The sequence below is a fragment of the Cetorhinus maximus genome, chromosome 3 (assembly GCF_964194155.1).
Source record: "Cetorhinus maximus chromosome 3, sCetMax3.hap1.1, whole genome shotgun sequence".
NCBI lineage: Eukaryota > Metazoa > Chordata > Chondrichthyes > Lamniformes > Cetorhinidae > Cetorhinus > Cetorhinus maximus.
The window spans coordinates 95,869,965-95,889,893 of record NC_135881.1 but is presented as its reverse complement, the minus strand read 5'-3'; the positions used below and the strand labels follow the sequence as shown (position 1 = coordinate 95,889,893).

The 19,929-nt window shown below is 44.9% G+C and overlaps 1 protein-coding gene and 1 pseudogene across 2 annotated transcripts in view; one reads left to right on the top strand and one right to left on the bottom strand.

The window, feature by feature from the left end:
* The window catches only part of LOC144674168 (gamma-aminobutyric acid type B receptor subunit 2-like), a 269,924-nt gene that overhangs the window by 217,619 nt on the left and 32,376 nt on the right, over window positions 1-19,929 (bottom strand). The window lies entirely within an intron of this gene.
* On the top strand, window positions 14,226-14,481 carry LOC144672941 (large ribosomal subunit protein eL38 pseudogene; annotated as a pseudogene). Its single transcript, XR_013574218.1, has one exon. The product of XR_013574218.1 is annotated as a large ribosomal subunit protein eL38 pseudogene (transcript).

Here is a 19,929-nt window from a genome sequence, read left to right as displayed (position 1 = left end):
TGATACAAACTTAGGCGGGAAAGTAAGCAGTAAGGAAGACATAAAAAGACTGCAGAAGGAGTTGAGTGTGCAGGCAAAATCATGGCAGATGGAATGCAATGTGGCAAAGTATGAAGTTTTCCACTTGGATAGGAAAAATGGAAAAGCAGAATACATTTAAGTGATGAGAGACTGGAAAATTTTGGTGTTCAGAGGGATTTGGGTGTCTTGTGCAAGAATGACAAAGTTAATATGCAGGTAGAGCAAACAATTAGAAAGACAAATGATATATCATCTTCTATGACAAATGGATTGGAGTAGAAGAGTAAAGAAGTCTCCCTACAATTATACAGGACATTGGCAAGGCTACATCTGGAGTACTGTGTGCAGTTTTGGCATCCTTACTGAAGAAAAGACATACTTGTCTAGGAAGGAGAACAACAAATGTTAACTCGACTGGTTCCTGGAATTGAGGGGATTATCCTATGAGAAGAGGTTGAATAAACTAGGCCCATATTCCCTGGAGTTTAGTAAAATGAAAGGTGATCTAATTGAAACATCAAATTCTTACATCACTTGACAGGGTAGATGTTGGAAGGATGTTTCTCCCTACTGGGAAATCTAGAACATGGTCCTCAGAATAAGGGTCAGCCATTTAGGTTTGAGAGGAAGCGAGATTTCTTCACTCAAAGGGTTGTGAACCTTTGGAATTCTCTACCCCAGAGAGCTGTGGATGCTCCCTCTTTGAGTATATTCATAGAATCATAGTAAGGTAGAATGGTTACAGTACAGAAGGAGGCCATTCAACCTGTTGTGGCCTTGCCAGCTCTCTACAGGAGTAACTCAGCTAGTCCCACTCCGCCACCCTTTCCCTGTACTCCTGCAAATTTGTTCTCTTCTGATGCTTATCCAAATCCCTTTTGAAAACAATGATAGAATCTGCTTCCACCAGACTCTCAGGCAGCGCATTCTCGTTCCTAACCATTTACTGTGGGAATAAAAGTTTTTCCTCATGTTAGTTCTTTTGCCATTGAACTTAAATCAGCGTTCTCTGGTTCTTGACCCTGCTGCCAATAGGAACAGCTTCTCTCCATCTACTCTTTCCAGACCCGTCACGATTTTGAATATGTACATTGAAACTTCTCTCAACTTTCTTCAAGAAGAACCGTCCTAGCTTCTCCAATCTATCTACATAACTAAAGTTCCTCATCCCTGGAACTATTCTCAGGAATATTTTCTGTACTCTCTCTAAAGTCTTCACATTCTTACTGAAGTGTGGTGCCGAAGATTGGACACAATACGCCAGTTAAGCCCAAAGCAGTGCTTAGAAATGTCATCATAACTTCCTTGCATTTGTACTCTATTCTATGCCTCTATTCATAGAGCCCAGGATTCCGTTTGCCTTTGTGATCACTTTCTCAACCTGCCCTACCACCTTCGATGATTTGTGCACATATAACCATGTCACTTCACACTCTTCTGTATTAAATTTCATCTCCCACTTTTTTGCCCTGCCTGCAGCTCCAAGTCCAGGCCATTAATAATGTAATGAATGTGTAATTTCATGATTCGTATGTTTTAGGAATAAGCTTTTAGTTTGGGGGTTGAAATTTTAAAATGTAAGCAATTAAAACTCCCAGACTGCGAAGCTGGTAAACAAAATCTAAAGTCATGGCAATTCAAAGGGTGGCCCACATTTGTTTTATAAGATCAGAGTTAGAAGTGGGAGAACCAGAAACAATGAGTGACCATTTTGAGTCTTAGTGGAGACAGCAACAGCATAAGGTACTTAAATTATTCATGTGGGTCCCAGAATCAAAGGAGTATTTTGAAGGTAAAGTTAATTAGCTTAAATCACTATCCGAGATATCCCAAGGGTGCCAGGTTGCCATGGGAATAGATTGCAGGAAGGTTTTTTTTTTCGTTTTGGATTTACCTATATGATTTCTCACAGAAACAGGCAGTCAACTTGGGAGCAGCTTTGAGACAGGTAGTTGAACATGAGGTCAGGAGCTGTAAAGCAGCTGTGAACCAGGAGCAGAGGGCAATAGAAACCAAGAGCAGAATTTTGCCCTCGTCGGGTGGGTTCGGCGGGGGCAGGACGGGGGCGGTCGGGAAACCGACCGCCACCTGTGATCCGGGCCGACCACGATTTCACACTGGCGGCCTACCCAGTGTGAAATGTGTGTTTCAGCGCTTGGCGCTGCCTGTGTTGAGGGAGGCGGAAGAGGGCGAGCGTGCAAGTGCAAGCAGGCAAAGCTCTGAGGCACAGAGCTGCCTCAGGGAGATGAAGATATAAAAAATTAAAAATAAAGTATTTTAAGATGTTAAAAAAACAAGTCGCCTCATGTGACTATCCCATGAGCAGGGCCATGTTAGAAATTATTATGAAATTTTTAAATTTTTTTCTTAACGACGGACCAAAACCTCATCCCACCCGTGGATGAGGTTTCGCAAAAAATGCAAAGGCCACTTGACCTTTTCACCTGCTCATCAACCATAAGGTTGGGCGGGCAGCAAAAAATTTAATTCATTTAGATTGTTAATGGCCTTAATAGGCCTTTTAATTGTTGGCGGGTCTGCTGCCAACTCCCGCGCGCACCCGCCAACCAAAATATCGCATGAGTGCGGAATGACATCGGGCACATGCCCGCCTGACGAGTGAAAAATTCTGCTCCGGGGTGTTTTATGATATGGAGTCACTAAACAAGAGTGCAGTGAGACTGATTCTTGAACTAGGGAGTCCACAATTATGAGGTGCTTGAGGGGAGTTGGAGGGCCATTAGTCGATACTAGTGGAAGGACCCAAAGACTTCTCAGGCATCAGACAATAGTGGGAACATGAAGAAAAATCAATGTGAATTCCTGAAGGCTATGGCACACCTTGGTTTGACCCCAGGGGAAGTAAAGGAACCCTGAAGATCCTGTAAATTACAGGGGAACTCTTGGGCTAGGATTTTTCAGTTGATGGGTGGGCTCAGCAAGAGCAGGCGGGGGAGGTCGGGAATCCGGGTTGGGTGTGCACCAATTAAGGCCTGCCCAGCATAATTCGTGGCTCCCGAGATCAGCGGGAAGTGATGGGCGGCAGCAGAAGGCCAATGTCCGCTGGGTCCAATGGCGACCTGGCGGCCTATTCAAAAATGGCGCAGGCAGCCGTCCTAAGGCTGCCACTGATTTTGGTTAGTTACTATATGATGGAGAACGTATTCAGAGAGCAGGCCAGGTGGGAGGGCAGGCCGATGGGGCAGTCAGCCCCGAGGTTCTCCAGTGAGTGCCTCGCTGTCCTCCTCAAGGAGGTGGCAGCACACCGCGATATCCTGGTCCCAAGGGACGAGAGGAGGAGGTCCTCCCACCGAACAAAATGTGCCCGGGAGGAGGTGGCATCACGGGTCAGCTCCTACGATGTGGTGAGGCGCATCTGAGTGCAATGCTGCAAGTGGTTTACTCGGTTTAATGACCTCCTGCGATCAGGGAGGGTGAGTCCCGCGTTGGCATGGGTCACTTAGCACAGCAGTTAGGTGGTCCAGTCACCCCCCACCCCCCACACCTCAGGATTTTTTTTTCATTCATTCATTCACAGGATGTGGGCTTCGCTGGCTGGGCCAGCATTTATTGCCCATCCCTAATTACCTTTGAGAAGGTGATGGTGAGCTGCCTTCTTGAACTGTTGCAGTCCATGTGGTGTAGGTACACCCACAGTGCTGTTAGGGGTTGAGTTCCAGGATTTTGACCCAGCGACAATGAAGAAACAGCAATATATTTCCAAGTCAGGATGCTGAGTGACTTGGAGGAGAACTTCCAGGCGGTGGTGTTCCCATCTATCTGCTGCCCTTGTCCTTCTAGGTGGTAGTGGTCGCGGGTTTGGAAGTTCTTAGAGTGTGAGTGGCAAACATCATGGAGACAGTGTCTGGGCAAGGGAGTCAGCCATGGCTGCTTGGAGTGAGTGTATGGTGGCTCCAGGGTCACAAATCGACTGACCCCTGCAATGTTTTCTTCAGGTGGAGTTGGCCAGGCTGCAATGGCAATGCAGGTACAGGGTGGGCTAATCATTGCTCCTCTCTCCTTTCAGGAGAAGACAGCCCACACTAATGCAGAGCAGCTGCAGACTGGAGCTTTATTGAAATGGCACATAATGCATGTTGTTGACCAGACAAATGTTGCACTCAAGTATCGAGTATGGAGCCTGCAGCCCTGGCATGTGTTGGTGGTTCATCTTTGGTAGGCTAGTTGAAGGAGCTTTGGATCAAAGCCTCCCTGGAAGTTGCCCAGGTCGGATTCTATCCCCTCAGCATTCTCCTGAGCGAGTTCACCCTCGGACTCACTACTGGACTCATCGACTGCTGCCAGAGCAGCTGCGTCAACATCTTCTTCCTCCACTGTGTCTCCCCTTTCCAGTGCCAGATTGTGGAGAGTGCAGCATGCAGCCACTTTCAGCAACACATGACCTGGGGGTTACTAGAGTGTGCCCCCTGAGTGGTCCAGGCATCGGAAGCGCATCTTGAGAAGACAGATGGTTCTCTATACCACCGCCCTTGTGGAGCCGTGGCTCCTATTGTACCGCTGCTCGGCCTCTGTTCTTGGGTGGCAGAGAGGTGTCATGAGCCACCTTCTGAGGGGATAGCCCTTGTCACCCAGTAACCATCCATCCAGCCGGGCTGGAGCACTGAAGAGCCCCGGCACCTGGGAGTGTCTGAGGATGTAGGCATCGTGGGAGCTGCCTGGATACCTTGCACAGACCTGTAGAATCAGCATCCTGTGATCACACACTATCTGCATGTTCATGGAGTGGAAACCCTTCATGTTGACGAAGGCACCCGGCTCACCTGCTGGCGCCTTGATGGCCACAAGTGTACAGTCTATTGCACCCTGGATTGCGAGGAAGCCAGCAATGGCCGCGAAACATCTGGCTTGCTGTGTCTGGCTTGCCTGGTCCCAGCGGTAGTGAATGAAAGTCAATGCACGACTGAACAGAGCATCTGTCACCTGCTTGACACAAGTGTGGACAGCTCAATTGGGAGACACTGCAAAGATCACCCACCAACCCCTGGAAAGAGCTGGAGGCATAGAAGTTGAGGGCAGCTGTGACCTTCAGAGCCACTGGCATGGGATGCCCACCCACACAGTTGGAGCTGATCTCAGGGCCGATCATCTGACAAATGGAGGTCACTGTCTCCCTTGAGAGCCGGAGCCTCCTTTGGCACTGCACCTCAAACATATTGAGGTAGCTGCATCGCTGCCTGTAAACCCTGGCAGCAGGATAGTGGCATCTTCTGCAGCCCCTTCCGCCTTGGACTTCCTATTCCTATACAGCCCCTGTATGTCGGGCCAGCCCCTGTATGTCGGGCCAGCCCCTGTATGACAGGCCAACCCCTGTATGTCGGGCCAGCCCCTGTATGTCGGGCCAGCCCAGCCCCTGTATGTCGGGCCAGCCCCTGTATGTCGGCCAGCCCCTGTATGTCGGGCCAGCCCCTGTATGACGGGCCAGCCCCTGTATGTCGGCCCAGCCCCTGTATGTCGGGCCAGCCCAGCCGCTGTATGTCGGGCCAGCCCCTATATGACGGGCCAGCCCAGCCCCTGTATGTCGGGCCAGCCCCTGTATGCCAACTGTAAAATTCTGTCCTGGAGTAGAAATAAAAGAAGAATGGGAAATGTCCTGCTGAGATTTTTGGGTTTAAAGTGTAAGTGTTAATAAAATGTAGCATTAAGTTAGTAGTACTTGCTTTGTTTAACTCTTGTACAATAAAGATTTTTGCTTAAATGTTAAATCTTGTGGCGTAATTCTCTTAGTGAATACCTGAGAGTTAGAATTTCTTTAGAAAAGTTACTGGTCTCCGCCGAGGTGGTAACAATATACATCAAGAAAAGCAGTGGTCCTAGTACTGACCCCTGCAGAACCCCACTGTATATCTTCCACCAATCCAAAATACAACTGTTCACCATTACTCTCTGTTTCCTGTCACTCAACCAACTTTATAGCCTTGCTACCACTGCCCATTTTATTCCATGGGCTTCAACATTGCAAACTTTTCAAACGTCTTTTGGAAGTCCATGGCCAGGATTTTATGTTTGCAAATCAGGCCTGCAGCCTTCCCGCTCGTCCATGAGATGATATTGGGTCGTGAATCCGACAGCAATAAGCCTGTTTCCCATAATACAGTATGCTGTGGGTAGTGAAATTAGCGGCCTGCCTGCCATTTTTAAAAAATCATTAACAGCAATTGGGTTTGTTTTAAGTCAATTGACTTGAATATTACACTGCCCACACTATAATGTGGTTGGTGTGGGCAGGCAAGCAAGAGTGGGGAGTGTGCTTTTTCCACTATCCGAGATGAAAAAGTGGGAAGGTGGGTATATCCTCAGGGGGCGTGCCCTATGCACATCAGGGTCACTCCTCCCCAAAATAATACCCCACTTTGTGCCTCTCCACCCACTCAACCACCACCCTCCCCCACCCCCACAGCCCCTAGGGTGCCCAACTCCTCCCTGCCCAAAAACCCCTGATTTACCAGGGTCCAGGATCCATTGCTGTCTTCATCATGGGACTGTGTGCAGTCCCCACAGCACCCACTACTGAGCTTTGGCACTGATGGGACTGCTATAGCCAATCAGATTGGCCAGCAGCTCTCAAGGGTTGGACTCATTTAACTTATTTAGGGGGTGAGCAATATACCCCCCAGTAAATCTAGCCCCATGTACACTGCATCAACAACTAGATTTTTGGGCAATAAGGGAATTAAAGGATAAGGGATAGTGCAGGAAGGTAAAATTGAGGTTAAGGTCAGCCATGGTATCACTGAATGGTGGAGCAGACAGCAAAGACCAAATGGCCTAGTCCAGCTGCTGTTTCTTATGTTTTTGTGTTCAATGATCTTTATTTAATCTTAGTGTGACTTAAATCCCTTAAAAGGCTTAGCACTGCAGACAAACGGAAACCAATACATGGCCCTTTATTTGTACCTGGTAAGACAGCATCTCATGAAAAGGCTGTATGCTTGATAACTTCCTAATAGGCAGTCACACCATTAACTTACAGGCACTCTTGAGGATTGTGAGGGTAACATTACCTCTAAGACGGGCAGGCTTGGTCATGCAGCAATCTGGAATGTACTGTGTGGTGCAACAAACAAGCCACACACAAAGAATAATAAGAGGGGACATTGGAGAAGGCATTCACATGAGACATGCAGCCAATTTACTGTTATGTTATTCAATGTCCATAGGCCTGCGCATTATACAATAAAGGTGTTCAATCTTCCTCATATGTAGTCCCCTATAACTGATTACAGGACAGTAGAATAGTTTAACCAACAGATTTTCAAACTGGAGTCTTGTTGCCCCACGTGAAGATCCTAGGGTCCATGAGGTGATCAGATTCCTATATTTTTCTGTATTCAGTTTTGCTGCATGTTTTTAAAAGCGGCAATACTTTTCCCTTTGAGTAGCTATTAAAAAAATTAGGACAGTCTCCAGGAATGTATCAATACAGTACTTGTAGTGAATTCCTCACAGAAAAATTTTAAAGCACTGATTTAACATAATATGCAAATAACTGGGAAGAACAAATTTGTTAAGAGGTGTAATATTTACTGAATTAGCAGCTTTATAACCTTCTGATTAATCTCTTCCATAAAACATGCTCTAATATCATAGTTAAATGAAATAAAAAGCAGCTTTTATACATTGGATCTTTCAAAAGATTATTATATGTGGGTGTCAGATTGGGAAACGTGGACTTCTATAGGTGATTAGCAGAGAAGCTACATAACGACAGCACAAGCTGAACTCCATTAAAGAAGCAATTGAAAATCGATTTTACATGGCCTGTCCACATTTACAGTTGGCGGACGGGCCGATCGGCCAGGCAGCCTTTTACATTTTCGTTGAAACCTCGATCCAGAGCGGGATGAAGTGTCTGGGGTGAAATATGATATAAAAAAAAGATATCTGGGGACTGATGTTTTTTGGGTTCTGCTGTCAGGTGCTTGAATGTGCTGCATAGACACATTTGATGCATTTTTTTCTCGCCATTTAATCTACCCAGGTTTGCAGCTCCCTGAAGCAGCTCCGCAGCAGCCGTCTGCCTTCAGGGAGCTTGCTAGAAGTGCCCACCCACACCCTCACTTTTGTCAGCACCCACCCTCTTCAGCCAGTGTGAAATTGCATTCAGGGGCCGATCACAAGCGGAAACGCATGTCCCATCCAATGCCGATCGCGTGCGCCCGACGAACGCAAGATTCCGGCCGGTAAGTTTTATCAGTGATAAACAGGGCTTTATAACACAGTGCATATTAAACACAGGTCACAGCCACTTCAAAACATAGCTTAAAGAAACATTACATGAGTGTCTTTTATCACCAAGTGGAGATTATAGTCGTCAAGTATAAATGGATGTTTATTTACAGAGACCAAAGCTAAATTAATAGCAGGTAGAACTGCTGCTGTGAAGTTGGTGGATCCTGAAGTCTGAGTCACAGGCAAAAACCCCAGGACTGGAATGCTTTGCAGCTCTCCCGAGGCTCTGAGAACAAGCAGAGAGAAGACAGCAAGAATCCGCATACAATTCCTTTCCCAAATTGTCATGTTTGTCAGTTTGGTCTTTCCTTGCCTTTCTGTGTTTTCCAGAGACTTGGTTTGACCCTCAGAGAGTCCGTCAGAATGTCATAAGGGATAAAGAGCTGTAATCTGCACATCAAACCTACTCAATAAATCCCATCTTTCTCAAAGAGATCTGTACACTGAGCTACTTATCGTGCTCTCAGTGACAGACACTGATCATTTACAATCCAATCCCACTGTAATCATATTATTTTATATATTTGTCTCAAATTAATTTCAATATTGAATCTCACTACAAGCAATTCCAACATAAGCTGATATTGCCAAATGGATAGGAATTATTGAGGGTTTATATTAAATAAGGCAATAAAAATCTCAGAAGCTTTGATTAAATTATTTTGTTTTTAAATAAGCTTTGGGTTCTTGAATATGAAGCTTCTCTTATTCTCAATATAATAGTTCTGATTTGAATTTTGGTCCTTCTGGAACCGATTTCACTTCTACTAGACCTCATGAAATTCCCCCTGGCTCTGATTATGCCTGCTAAAGTCTTGCTATGAGAAAATCAACAAAACTTTGAAGCAGACAAGAATACCTTAGTTTATTACAGCCTAACATTTTGGCATGAATCATACAATCTATATTTGTCTGCATGCAGCACAGTGATTGGTTAAGCAATAAGGACCATCCACGGCCATTTTTTTTTCCTTTCTTATCAAGCAACAATGGCTTTCCAGAACAAAAACAGAATTACCTGGAAAAAATCAGCAGGTCTGGCAGCATCGGCGGAGAAGAAAAGAGTTGATATTTCAAGTCCTCATGACCCTTCAACAGAACTGAGTAATATTAGGAGAGGGGTGAAATATAAGCTGGTTTAAGGTGGGGGTGGGGTGGGGGGGGGGGGAGAGAAGTTGTGGGGTGGTGGTGGTTGTAGGGACAAGCAAGCAGTGATAAGAGCAGATAATCAAAAGATGTCACAGAGAAAGGAACAAAGGGGTGTTGAAGGTGGTGATATTATCTAAACGAATGTGCTAATTAAGAATGGATGGCAGGACACTCAAGGTACAGCTCTAGTGGGGGTGGGGTGGAAAGACTAACAGGGCATTAAAGGTATAGATTTAAAAATAATGAAAATAGGTGGGAAAAGAAAAATCTATATAAATTATTGGAAAAAACAAAAGGGAGGGGGAAGAAACGGAAAGGGGGTGGGGATGGAGGAGGGAGTTCAAGATCTAAAGTTGTTGAATTCAATATTCAGTCCGGAAGGCTGTAAAGTGCCTAGTTGGAAGATGAGGCGCTGTTCCTCCAGTTTGCGTTGGGCTTCGCTGGAACAATGCAGCAAGCCAAGGACAGACATGTGGGCAAGAGAGCAGGGTGGAGTGTTAAAATGGCAAGCGACAGGGAGGTTTGGGTCTTTCTTGCGGACAGACCGCAGGTGTTCTGCAAAGCGGTTGCCCAGTTTACGTTTGGTCTCTCCAATGTAGAGGAAACCGCATTGGGAGCAACGAATGCAGTAGACTAAGTTAGGGGAAATGCAAGTGAAATGCTGCTTCACTTGAAAGAAGTGTTTGGGCCCTTGGATGGTGAGGAGAGAGGAAGTGAAGGGGCAGGTGTTGCATCTTTTGCGTGGGCATGGGGAGGTGCCATAGGTGGGGGTTGAGGAGTAGGGGGTGATGGAGGAGTGGACCAGGGTGTCCCGGAGGAAACGATCCCTATGGAATGCCACCGGGGGGGTGAAGGGAAGATGTGTTTGGTGGTGGCAACATGCTGGAGTTGGCTGAAATGGCGGTGGATGATCCTTTGAATGCGGAGGCTGGTGGGGTGATAAGTGAGGACAAAGGGGACCCTATGATGTTTCTGGGAGGGAGGATAAGGCGTGAGGGCGGATGCGCGGGAGATGGGCCGGACACGGTTGAGGGCCCTGTCAACTACCGTGGGTGGAAAACCTCGGTTAAAGAAGAAGGAGGACATGTCAGAGGAACTGTTTTTGAACGTAGCATCATCAGAACAGATGTGACAGAGGCGAAGGAACTGAGAGAATGGGATGGAGTCCTTACAGGAAGCAGGGTGTGAGGAGCTGTAGTCGAGGTAGCTGTGGGAGTCGGTAGGCTTGTAATGGATATTGGTGGACAGTGTATCACCAGAAATTGAGACAGAGAGGTCAAGGAAGGGAAGGGAAGTGTCAGAGATGGACCATGTGAAAATGATGGAGGGGTGGAGATTGGAAGCAAAATTAATAAATTTTTCCAGGTCCCGACGAGAGCATGAAGCAGCACCGAAGTAATCATCGATGTACCGGAGAAAGAGTTGTGGGAGGGGGCCGGAGTAGGACTGGAACAAGGAATGTTCCACATACCCCATAAAGAGACTGGCATAGCTGGGGCCCATGCGGGTACCCATAGCCACACCTTTTATTTGGAGGAAGTGAGAGGAGTTAAAGGAGAAATTGTTCAGTGTGAGAACAAGTTCAGCCAGATGGAGGAGAGTAGTGGTGGATGGGGATTGTTGGGGCCTCTGTTCAAGGAAGAAGCTAAGGGCCCTCAGACCATCCTAGTACCTGGCCTCAAACTGCCATTCTTCACATGAGCCTGAACAAAGAGGGTTCGGAAGCTATTCGACCACAGAGGCTTTCTGAAACAAAAACTGCTCCTAATTGTATTCTCATCCACGGACCAGACATTAACACTTTCTAGAGAGAGTGGAAAATGATTCAGAATGAAAGTGGAAATCCTGACTGATTTTTACCCTTCTCATGCCAGAAATGCAGAGGTCAATTGCAAACATATGGTAGGTGGCCTCATAGCTCATGTAGCAAAGCACTTCATTATTGAACCAGAGCTAAGCCTGGCTCTCACGTCTGCCTCATACATAGTCACATTCTCCCCACTGAGATAGTGAACCTCAGTCTCCCACAAGCCACTGGAAGAAGTGTAAACATTTTGGCAGGAAAAATAAGGAGAGGCAATATAAAATAAAGGGCACAATTCTAAAAGGGGTGCAGGAGCAGAGAGACATTGGGGTATATGTGTACAAATCTTTGAAGCTGACAGGGAAGGTTGGGAAAGCAGTTAAGGCGTACAGGATCCTAGGCTTTAAAAATGGAGGCACAGATTTCAAAAGCAAAGAGGCTGTATGGTGAACCATCACAAAATATTAGTTCACTTCAAATGGAGTATTGTGTCCAATTCTGGGCATCGTACTTCAGGAAGGATGTGGAAGCATTTAAGAGAATGCAAAAAATATTTAGAAAAATGGTTCAGGGATAAGGGATTTCAGTTACATGTAGAGATTGGAGAATTAGGGGCTGTTTGCCTTAGAAAAGAGAAGATTTGATATAAGTGTTCAGAATCATGAGTGGTCTGTTCAGAGTAGATAGGGAGACACAGTTTCCATTAGCAGAAGGGTGGACAACAAGAGGAGAATGGCAAAAGAACCAAAGGAGGCATGAGGCAAACCTTTGCTACACAGCAAGTGGTTAGGATCCGGAATGTACTGCATGAGAATGTAGTGGAGGCAAGTTCAAATGTGGCTTTCAAAAGGGAATTGGATAATTATCTGAAGACAAAAAAATTGTAGGCTTATGGGGAAAAGGTGGGAAAGGGGGACTAACCAAGTTGTTCTTGCAAAGAGCCAGCATGGACACAATGTGCTGTAACCATTCTGTGAACTGCTACATAGGTGAAGAATGCACAGTGAGGGGTGAAAATTTGGCAGAGTTCAGAGTTGGCTGGTGACATGATCACACCAGTTTTCCCATGCCTCCAGGGACAATAACTAAAAAGTAAAGAAAAATATGAATACATTAAAGAGGGACTGTCATTAAGTGTCCATGCAATATTTTTCATCATGCATGAGCTCTGGGATAGGGTTTTCAATTAAAATATGAATCCCAATGTCAAAAACATCATTGCTGAAATATGCTAAGTTGCCTTTCTCATATTTTCTCTCAATGACTTCAGCAAAAACTTTTTATGCCATTTTTCTAACGTTGCACATCCCCCTTGGCAAAGTAAAGATCTAGGCATAAATTTAATTGTTCAGTTGTTCAAGGGGAAATTAATTAAATCTGAATTATCTTACGGTTGTAAATATTGTGAAATCAAACATCTGTATATACTTAAGTGCCTTTGGCTTCTTTCGTGAGTTAAAATTGGCGAGAGGTACTCAGGAAACAAGGTTTTAATTTATAGAATTCCTTTTTATCATGTGGTTCAGATCATTGAATTCCTAATCATAATGGCACCAGAGCGGAATTTCATAGAATCATAGAATAGTTATAATATTGAAGGAGGACACTCAATCTGTCTTTTTTTAAGCTCATTCACGAGATGTGGGCTTCATTGGCTGGGCCAGCATTTATTGCCCATCTCTAGTTGCCCTTGAGAATGTGGTGGTGAGCTGCCTTCTTGAACCGCTGCAGTTCCTGTGGTGTAGGTACATCCATAGTGCTATTAGGAAGGGAGTTCCAGAATATTGACCCAGCGACAGTGAAGGAACGGTGATATATTTCCAAGTAAGGATGGTGAGTGACTTGGAGGGGAACCTCCAGGTGGTGGTGTTGCCATGTGTCTGCTGCCCTTGTCCTAGGTGGTAGTGGTCATGGGTTTGGGAGGTGCTGTCGAAGGAACCTCGGTGAATTCCTGCAGTGCATCTTGTAGATGGTACACACTGCTGCTAGTGTGTGTCTGTGGTGGAGGGAGTGAATGTTTGTGGATGAGGTGCCAATCAAGAGGGCTGCTCTGCCTCTTGCTGCCATTGGTTCTTTTGCTAATCACCTTAAATCATTGTCCTCAGGTTCTCGATCCTTCCACAAACAGGAGCAGTTTCTCCTTATCTACTCTATCCAGATCCCTCAAGATGTTGAACACTTCTATCAAACCTTCTCTCAAAAACTTCTCTTCACTGAGGAGAACAGTTCCAGCCTCTCCAATTTATCCTAGTAACTAAAGTTCCTCATTGCTCGAACTACTCTCAGAAATCTTTTCTGCACCCTCTCTACACAATTATATTCTACACAAAATGCCTGTGCTGAAGCTACCACTTAAAGAAAACAATTTCATCATTAATAAAAGAACCATATAGGCACCATTACTATATAATGTTTACATAGTTGACTAAAATTACAGTAAAAATTTGTAAACTTATTAGACTAAATTTTAAGTATGAACACCCTCACAAATCCATGTCAGCTCTTGCACACAGAGGTGGAGAATGTGGCAGAGGAAGTGCAAAACAGAAATATGTCTTATTTGTGGCACTGGTTCAAAAATTGTCCTGACAAGAAAGGATATGATTTCAAAAAAAAAGCAGCATATAGACAACTGTAGGCATTCATTGAACATAGAAAGAAGGGGACAGGAATAAGCCTATCATACCTGCTGTCTCATTTTTTTAGCCAAGACAGCTCTTTTGGATAAATCCATTGACCCTGTTCTCCCAACTTGGAGAAGGGGCTGTACTCAAAGGGAGCTCGGGCTGAAAACAGGACGTACTATCAATTTGCTGATCACGGCTGTATTCATTTGGAATTAGGGATCAATAAATTTATCTTGTTGCCTTTTCAACTACAATCATTCATTCTTTCTCCATATTGTTTAGTACCCATTATTCCTAAGTGGCTATGTCTCTTTTAAATAATTGTATTAATTAAGCAACTATGAAAAAAGTGCACTCTACATTCATGCAGCCACGTATGATCGCAGAAATCAAAGACTTTTTGTTAACAGCAAGAAGAAAGGATGCAAAATCTGTGAAAATTAAGAAGAACAAAGACAATGTAAAATTCAAAGTACGGTGCAGCAGGTACCTATACACACTAGTCATCACTGACAAAGAGAAGGCTGAGAAACTCAAACAGTCACAGCCTCCAGGTCTAGCTGTGAAAGAGCTGAAGTAAGGAGCTGAAATCTCTAGATGTTGTTCAGATTGTATTGAATAAAAAAAAACCTACATTCATGCAGCCCTCTGGTGAAGATTTTCTCTGTATTCCTTTAAACAGTTTAGTTTTAAACTACAGCCACTCATCAACCCCGCCTCCCCCACCACCCGCTTTAGGTTCCTTACAAGAAAGATACGATTCTGTATTAACCTTGACAAATCCCTTCAATATTTTGAACCAGTGATGCTCAAACTGAGGTTCACAGACCCCCGAGGTGCCATAAAGAGTTTTCAGAGGGTCCACAAAGTAATATGGAAACTGTTATGGTTCACTATGGGGTCACTTTGCTCACAAACCGGTTGCACACTCATCTGCCGGCAGGCGAGTCAATTTACAGTATACTGCAGACACAGACCAATATGAAATGAAGTCCATACTATTTATTTACACAAACAACAGAGCACTAATATGATGTGTTCTTCTCCAGCCAGACCCTACTCTAGACCAACATTGGCATGGTAAATGCCACACAGCTATTCAGTCCTACAGTCATGCAGTCAATCTGCTCACATTCTCTTAAAGGTGTACTGCACCTCAGATTACCACATCCTTCCCCCTTTACTTGAAAGTACATTTTACAATATATTGACTATTTACAAAAATGAACTATTTACAAATTCAGTCTCTCTAGAGGCTTTTTCAAACGTGTCGACCGTCGAAGTTCTACAACTTCAAATGGTTTATCTGAGGCCTCCCTCTCAGGAGTTATCTGCCCACTAGACTTCGCAGTAGGAGCCTGTAAGTTTGTCTCTTCGACTCTCTCAGGCTCAATGGATTCTACAGGTACTTCCAAGGCAAGAGGAGTTCCTTCTACCTGTGGTGTAGACTCCAACAGGACTCCAATATTGGTCTAGAGTAGGGTCTGGCTGGAGAAGAACACATCATATTAGTGCTCTGTTGTTTGTGTAAATAAATAGAATGGACTTCATTTCATATTGGTCTGTGTCTGCAGTATACTGTAAATTGACTCGCCTGCCGGCACCTGTTGGAGTCTTTTCTTGTGGATCTGTTTCCCGTTTCCTGAGCTAATATATATGCCTCCTGATTATCCAACCTTCAGCCGATCTACGGTAGGACAGGGGTCTTGTCACTCCACAGACTTCATCTAATAGCCATTTGGGCCCATCTCCAAAGCTCTTTGTGAAAACAGCTTCTCCTACAGTGAAGTTCCTTTCATGATTGTGGTAATCGTGCTCATTTTTCTTGGCCTCCTGACTTCTCCCTAACCTCCCCATTAAATTTGCCCTTATGAGGCTTAACCACGTCCTGAGACATCTCTTCATTAATAACTCTGCGGGGGCAATATCAGTGGTCGTATGTGGCATAGCCCTGTAGCTGAGCAGGAAGCATGATTAGAGTCCCCATCTAGTTTTTTCATTCTGGCCTTGAAGGCCTGAACTGCCCTCTCGACCAACCCTTTGGATGCAGGGTGGTATGACATGTACTATGCCGTTGAGTGTTATAAACCTTCGTAATTCCCCGTTAGTGAAATCCGTTCCATTGTCAGACACAATTATCTCTGGTAAACCGTGTATTGCGAAACTCTGATGCAATCTGTCTATGATGGCGGCAGATGTGGGTGATCCCACCTCGTATACATCCATCCATTTGGAGTGGGAGTCGATAAGTAAGAGGAGCATTGTGCCCAAGAAGGGCCCCACGTAGTCAACGTGGGGGTGGGCCAATGGCCTTCCTGGCCATTCCCAAGAATGCAGTGGAGCAGAAGGAGGCAATTTCTGCACCTGTTGGCACTGCATGCAGCTCCTGACCATTTTTTCGATTTCAGTGAGCCTTCATGGCCACCATAAGTAGCTGCACACTAACATTCTAATTTTCATTCTAGAAATACCGGGATGAGCGCTATGCAATTCTATCAATGATGGTTGTCTTCGTCTGGGAGGCACAGTGACTCCAGTAAGATGCCATTCTGGCAGATGAGCTTGTATCTCCTGTTAAAATAGGACTTCATTTCATCCAGCTTTGGCTCGTTAGACCATCCCTGCAAGACCTGTTCCCTGACGTGAGACAAAACTGGATCGCAGTTTGTCCATTTGCTGATCTGATTGTCTTTCATTAGCAATCAATCCAGAAAGTTTAATAACAAGAAGAGTTCTTGAGGGGTGGGGACATGTACATTGCTGTCCTTTAGAAGTAACTGGCTCAGCGCATCGGCATTGGCAATCTGGCTTCCTGGCCAGTGGATAAAAGTATATTTGTAAGCAGCTACAATCAATGCCCACCTTTGGATGCGTGCTGAGGCGATTGGGGGTATTGCCTTATCTTCTCCAAACAAGCCTAGTAGTGGCTTGTGGTCGGATACTATGGTGAAGTGGCAACCATGGGTGTATTGGTGGAATTTCTTAACACAAAATACAATGGATAAGCCTTCTTTCTCTATTTGTGAGTATCTTCCTTCTGCCACACTTGAGTGTTCTTAAAACGTAGCCAATGGGCCTTCGGAGCCATCTGAGTTCTGCCCTACTCTGTAAGGGGATGCGTCACATGTTAAAATCAATCGTTTCCTTGGATCAAAATGTACCAACAGGGCCAATGAATATAGTAACTGCTTTACTGTTGTAAAAGCCTGTTGTTGTGGATCTTGCCAAGTCCACCTGTGGTTTTTCTGGAGTAACCCATATAAAGGAGCCAGTACTGTTGACAAATTTGGGAGGAAACAACCATTGTAGTTAACTATTCCCAAGAAGGACTTCAGTTCTGTAGCATTTTTCAGTGCTGGCGCTTCACGAATAGTTCTCACCTTGCCTTCTACTGGATGAAAGCCCTGCAAGTCGACCCTATGACTCAGGTAAATCACTATTTTTGCTTGGAAGATACATTTTTCTCTTTTCAAACATACCCCAGCTTGTAAGGAACGCTTCAATATTTCTTCCAAGTTAGCCAGGTGTTCTTCATCGGTTAGTCCTGTTACCAGGATATCGAGATAAACCACCACATGGGGTAAACCTTGGAGCAAACTTTCCATAGTCCGTTGGAAAATAGCAGAAGCCGATGAGACTCCGAAGGGTAATATTGGTATAACCCCCTATGTGTGTTGATAGTCACAAAATCCCGGGAGGCCTTTTCTAGCTTGACTTGCTGGTAAGCATGGCTCATGTCGAGTTTCGAATATACGGTTCCCCCTGCCAGCTTGGAGTACAATTCATCAATTTTTGGTGTAGGATGCCTATTGAGTCTGGTTACTATGTTAACGGTCAACTTGTAGTCCCTGCACATTTGCACACTCTGGTCAGGCTTTAGCCCAGGACTATGGGTGCTGCCCACTCGGAAAATTGTACAGGTTGTAAGGCTCCCAACCTGTCTAATGCAATATCCACTTTTTCTCATAATGCATAGGGACTGGCCTAGCCTTCAAATATCTGGGGGCTGCCCCGGGATCCACGAGGATTTTAGCTTGCAGTCCCTGAATCTTCCTGAGCTCTGCCATGAACACAGAGGCATATTTTTGCAATAATTCTTGCAGATCTTTCATTCTGAATTGAAAAATTTCAGTCCACTCCAATTTTATTTCCTTAAGCCAGTTCTGACCAAGTAGAGTTGGACCCTCCCCTGCTCCCACTATCAGGGGCAGGTTAGCATACTGGCTTCCATATTGTACTGGAACCTTGCATATGCCTCTTACTCGTATGTTTTTGCCAGTATATGTCTTTAGCCTGGCACCCGAGTTTTCCAGCTTTAGTGAATGGCCTCCTCCATTCAGATACTTAAACGTATGTTCCCCTATGATTGTCGTGGATATGCCCTGTGTCCACCTCCATTCGAAGGGGTTTTCTATTTACTTCCAGTGTCACGTAGATTGGCTCTGTTTTACCCATTTTTAAATTGCGTACCAAGTAAATATCTGACTGTTTCTTCTGGCTCCTCCATTATATAAATTTCACAACTTCTGCCTTTTTGTTTGAACTTTGGCCTCAATCTGTCTTTACAATATCGCATAATGTGCCCATTGCAATGGCAGTAGAAGCACTCGGTTCTTTTAAATGGTCATTTGTTTGTGCTTTACTGAAATCCAAATTCGTCTCAGACAACAACCCTTTTTGAATGGCATCTTCGTTAATCCCACACACTAATCGGTCTCTTAACATGTCATTAATCAATGTCCCAAAATTGCAATGCTCTGTCAATTTTAAGGCTGCTGCATAGCAAGCAACTGTCTCTCCAGGGGTGCGACACCTCGAATTGAATTTAAAATGCAGCGTTGTTACCGAGGGTTTCGTTTGGAAGTGGCCTTTCACTAGATTTACCAACTCTAAGCTCTAGGAATCTGGGCTGTTGAGTGCCGTTAGACTACGAATTAGACCGTATGCTTTACTGCCACATGTCGATAAGAGGATTGCCCGCCTCTTATCCTCCCCCGATATGTCAATGGCCAAAATGAAAAATGTGAGGCGTTCAATATAATGACACCAGTCATCAGTTGGTCTGATCAAACAGTTCGACATGGTCAACTTGTGGCACATTGAAGGGTGATAACTTTGATGGCTTTGGTGAGGGTTTGCAGTTGTAATTTACTTACAATCGGCCTGCAGGGCATGGCTAATTCACTACAGCTGAGTTTTCCCGGCTTTCCTTGGTCTCGTCGACTGGTTGTGTTTTGCCTCATCGCCAGTTGTTATATTTTACTACGGAGTCGCTTTGCTCACGAACCGGTTGCATATTTATCTGTCAGCAGGTGAGCCACTTATAATATACTGCAGACGCAGAGACCAATATGAAATGAAGCACAACCTATTTATTTACACAAACAACAGAGCACTAACATGATGTGTGCTTCTCTAGCCAGACCCTACTCTAGACTAAAATTAACATGGTAGCCCGCGCTACAGTCACGTGGTGGATCTGCTCACATTCTCTTAAAGGTGTATTACACCTCAGATTACCGCAGAACCTTAGCAGGGCCAGCCTCTTTCAGGTAAACGATGTAAGTGACAGCCCAGGGTACCATGGTCAGGGCTTGGGTCTTATTTTGCCACTCAGGACCGCTTGCTGCTGCTGCTTAAGGCACTGAACCTTTTGGCTACAAGCCTCACGTGGGGTGATGTGGTTAATGTTAACAGAGTCTGCAACCTCTTGCACTGGTGCACCGTCGCTCAAAGAGACAAATAAAGCATCAAACTTGTCTCAGACAATCTCTCTGCTGAACACCCAGTGTTTTACAGGACTTTACCAGATGGAAACAATCAGGCACTATCTTTAATTACATGGGATTTTAACTGGCTTTTTCTGGGACCAGGTTCTGCAATTCCATCAAAAACAAGAAATGTTCGCCGCTATATAGAATGATTTATGATTGTCATTGTCAAACGTTTCGCCTAAGATAGACTCTGCAGTGAAAAGCAGGCACATAAATCTCACGGATATCTGTAAGTAATTGCCTGTTTTCTTTTAAAGTATCATTAAGACATTCTTTCCACGCAGTACTTCATGTCCTCCAGCCA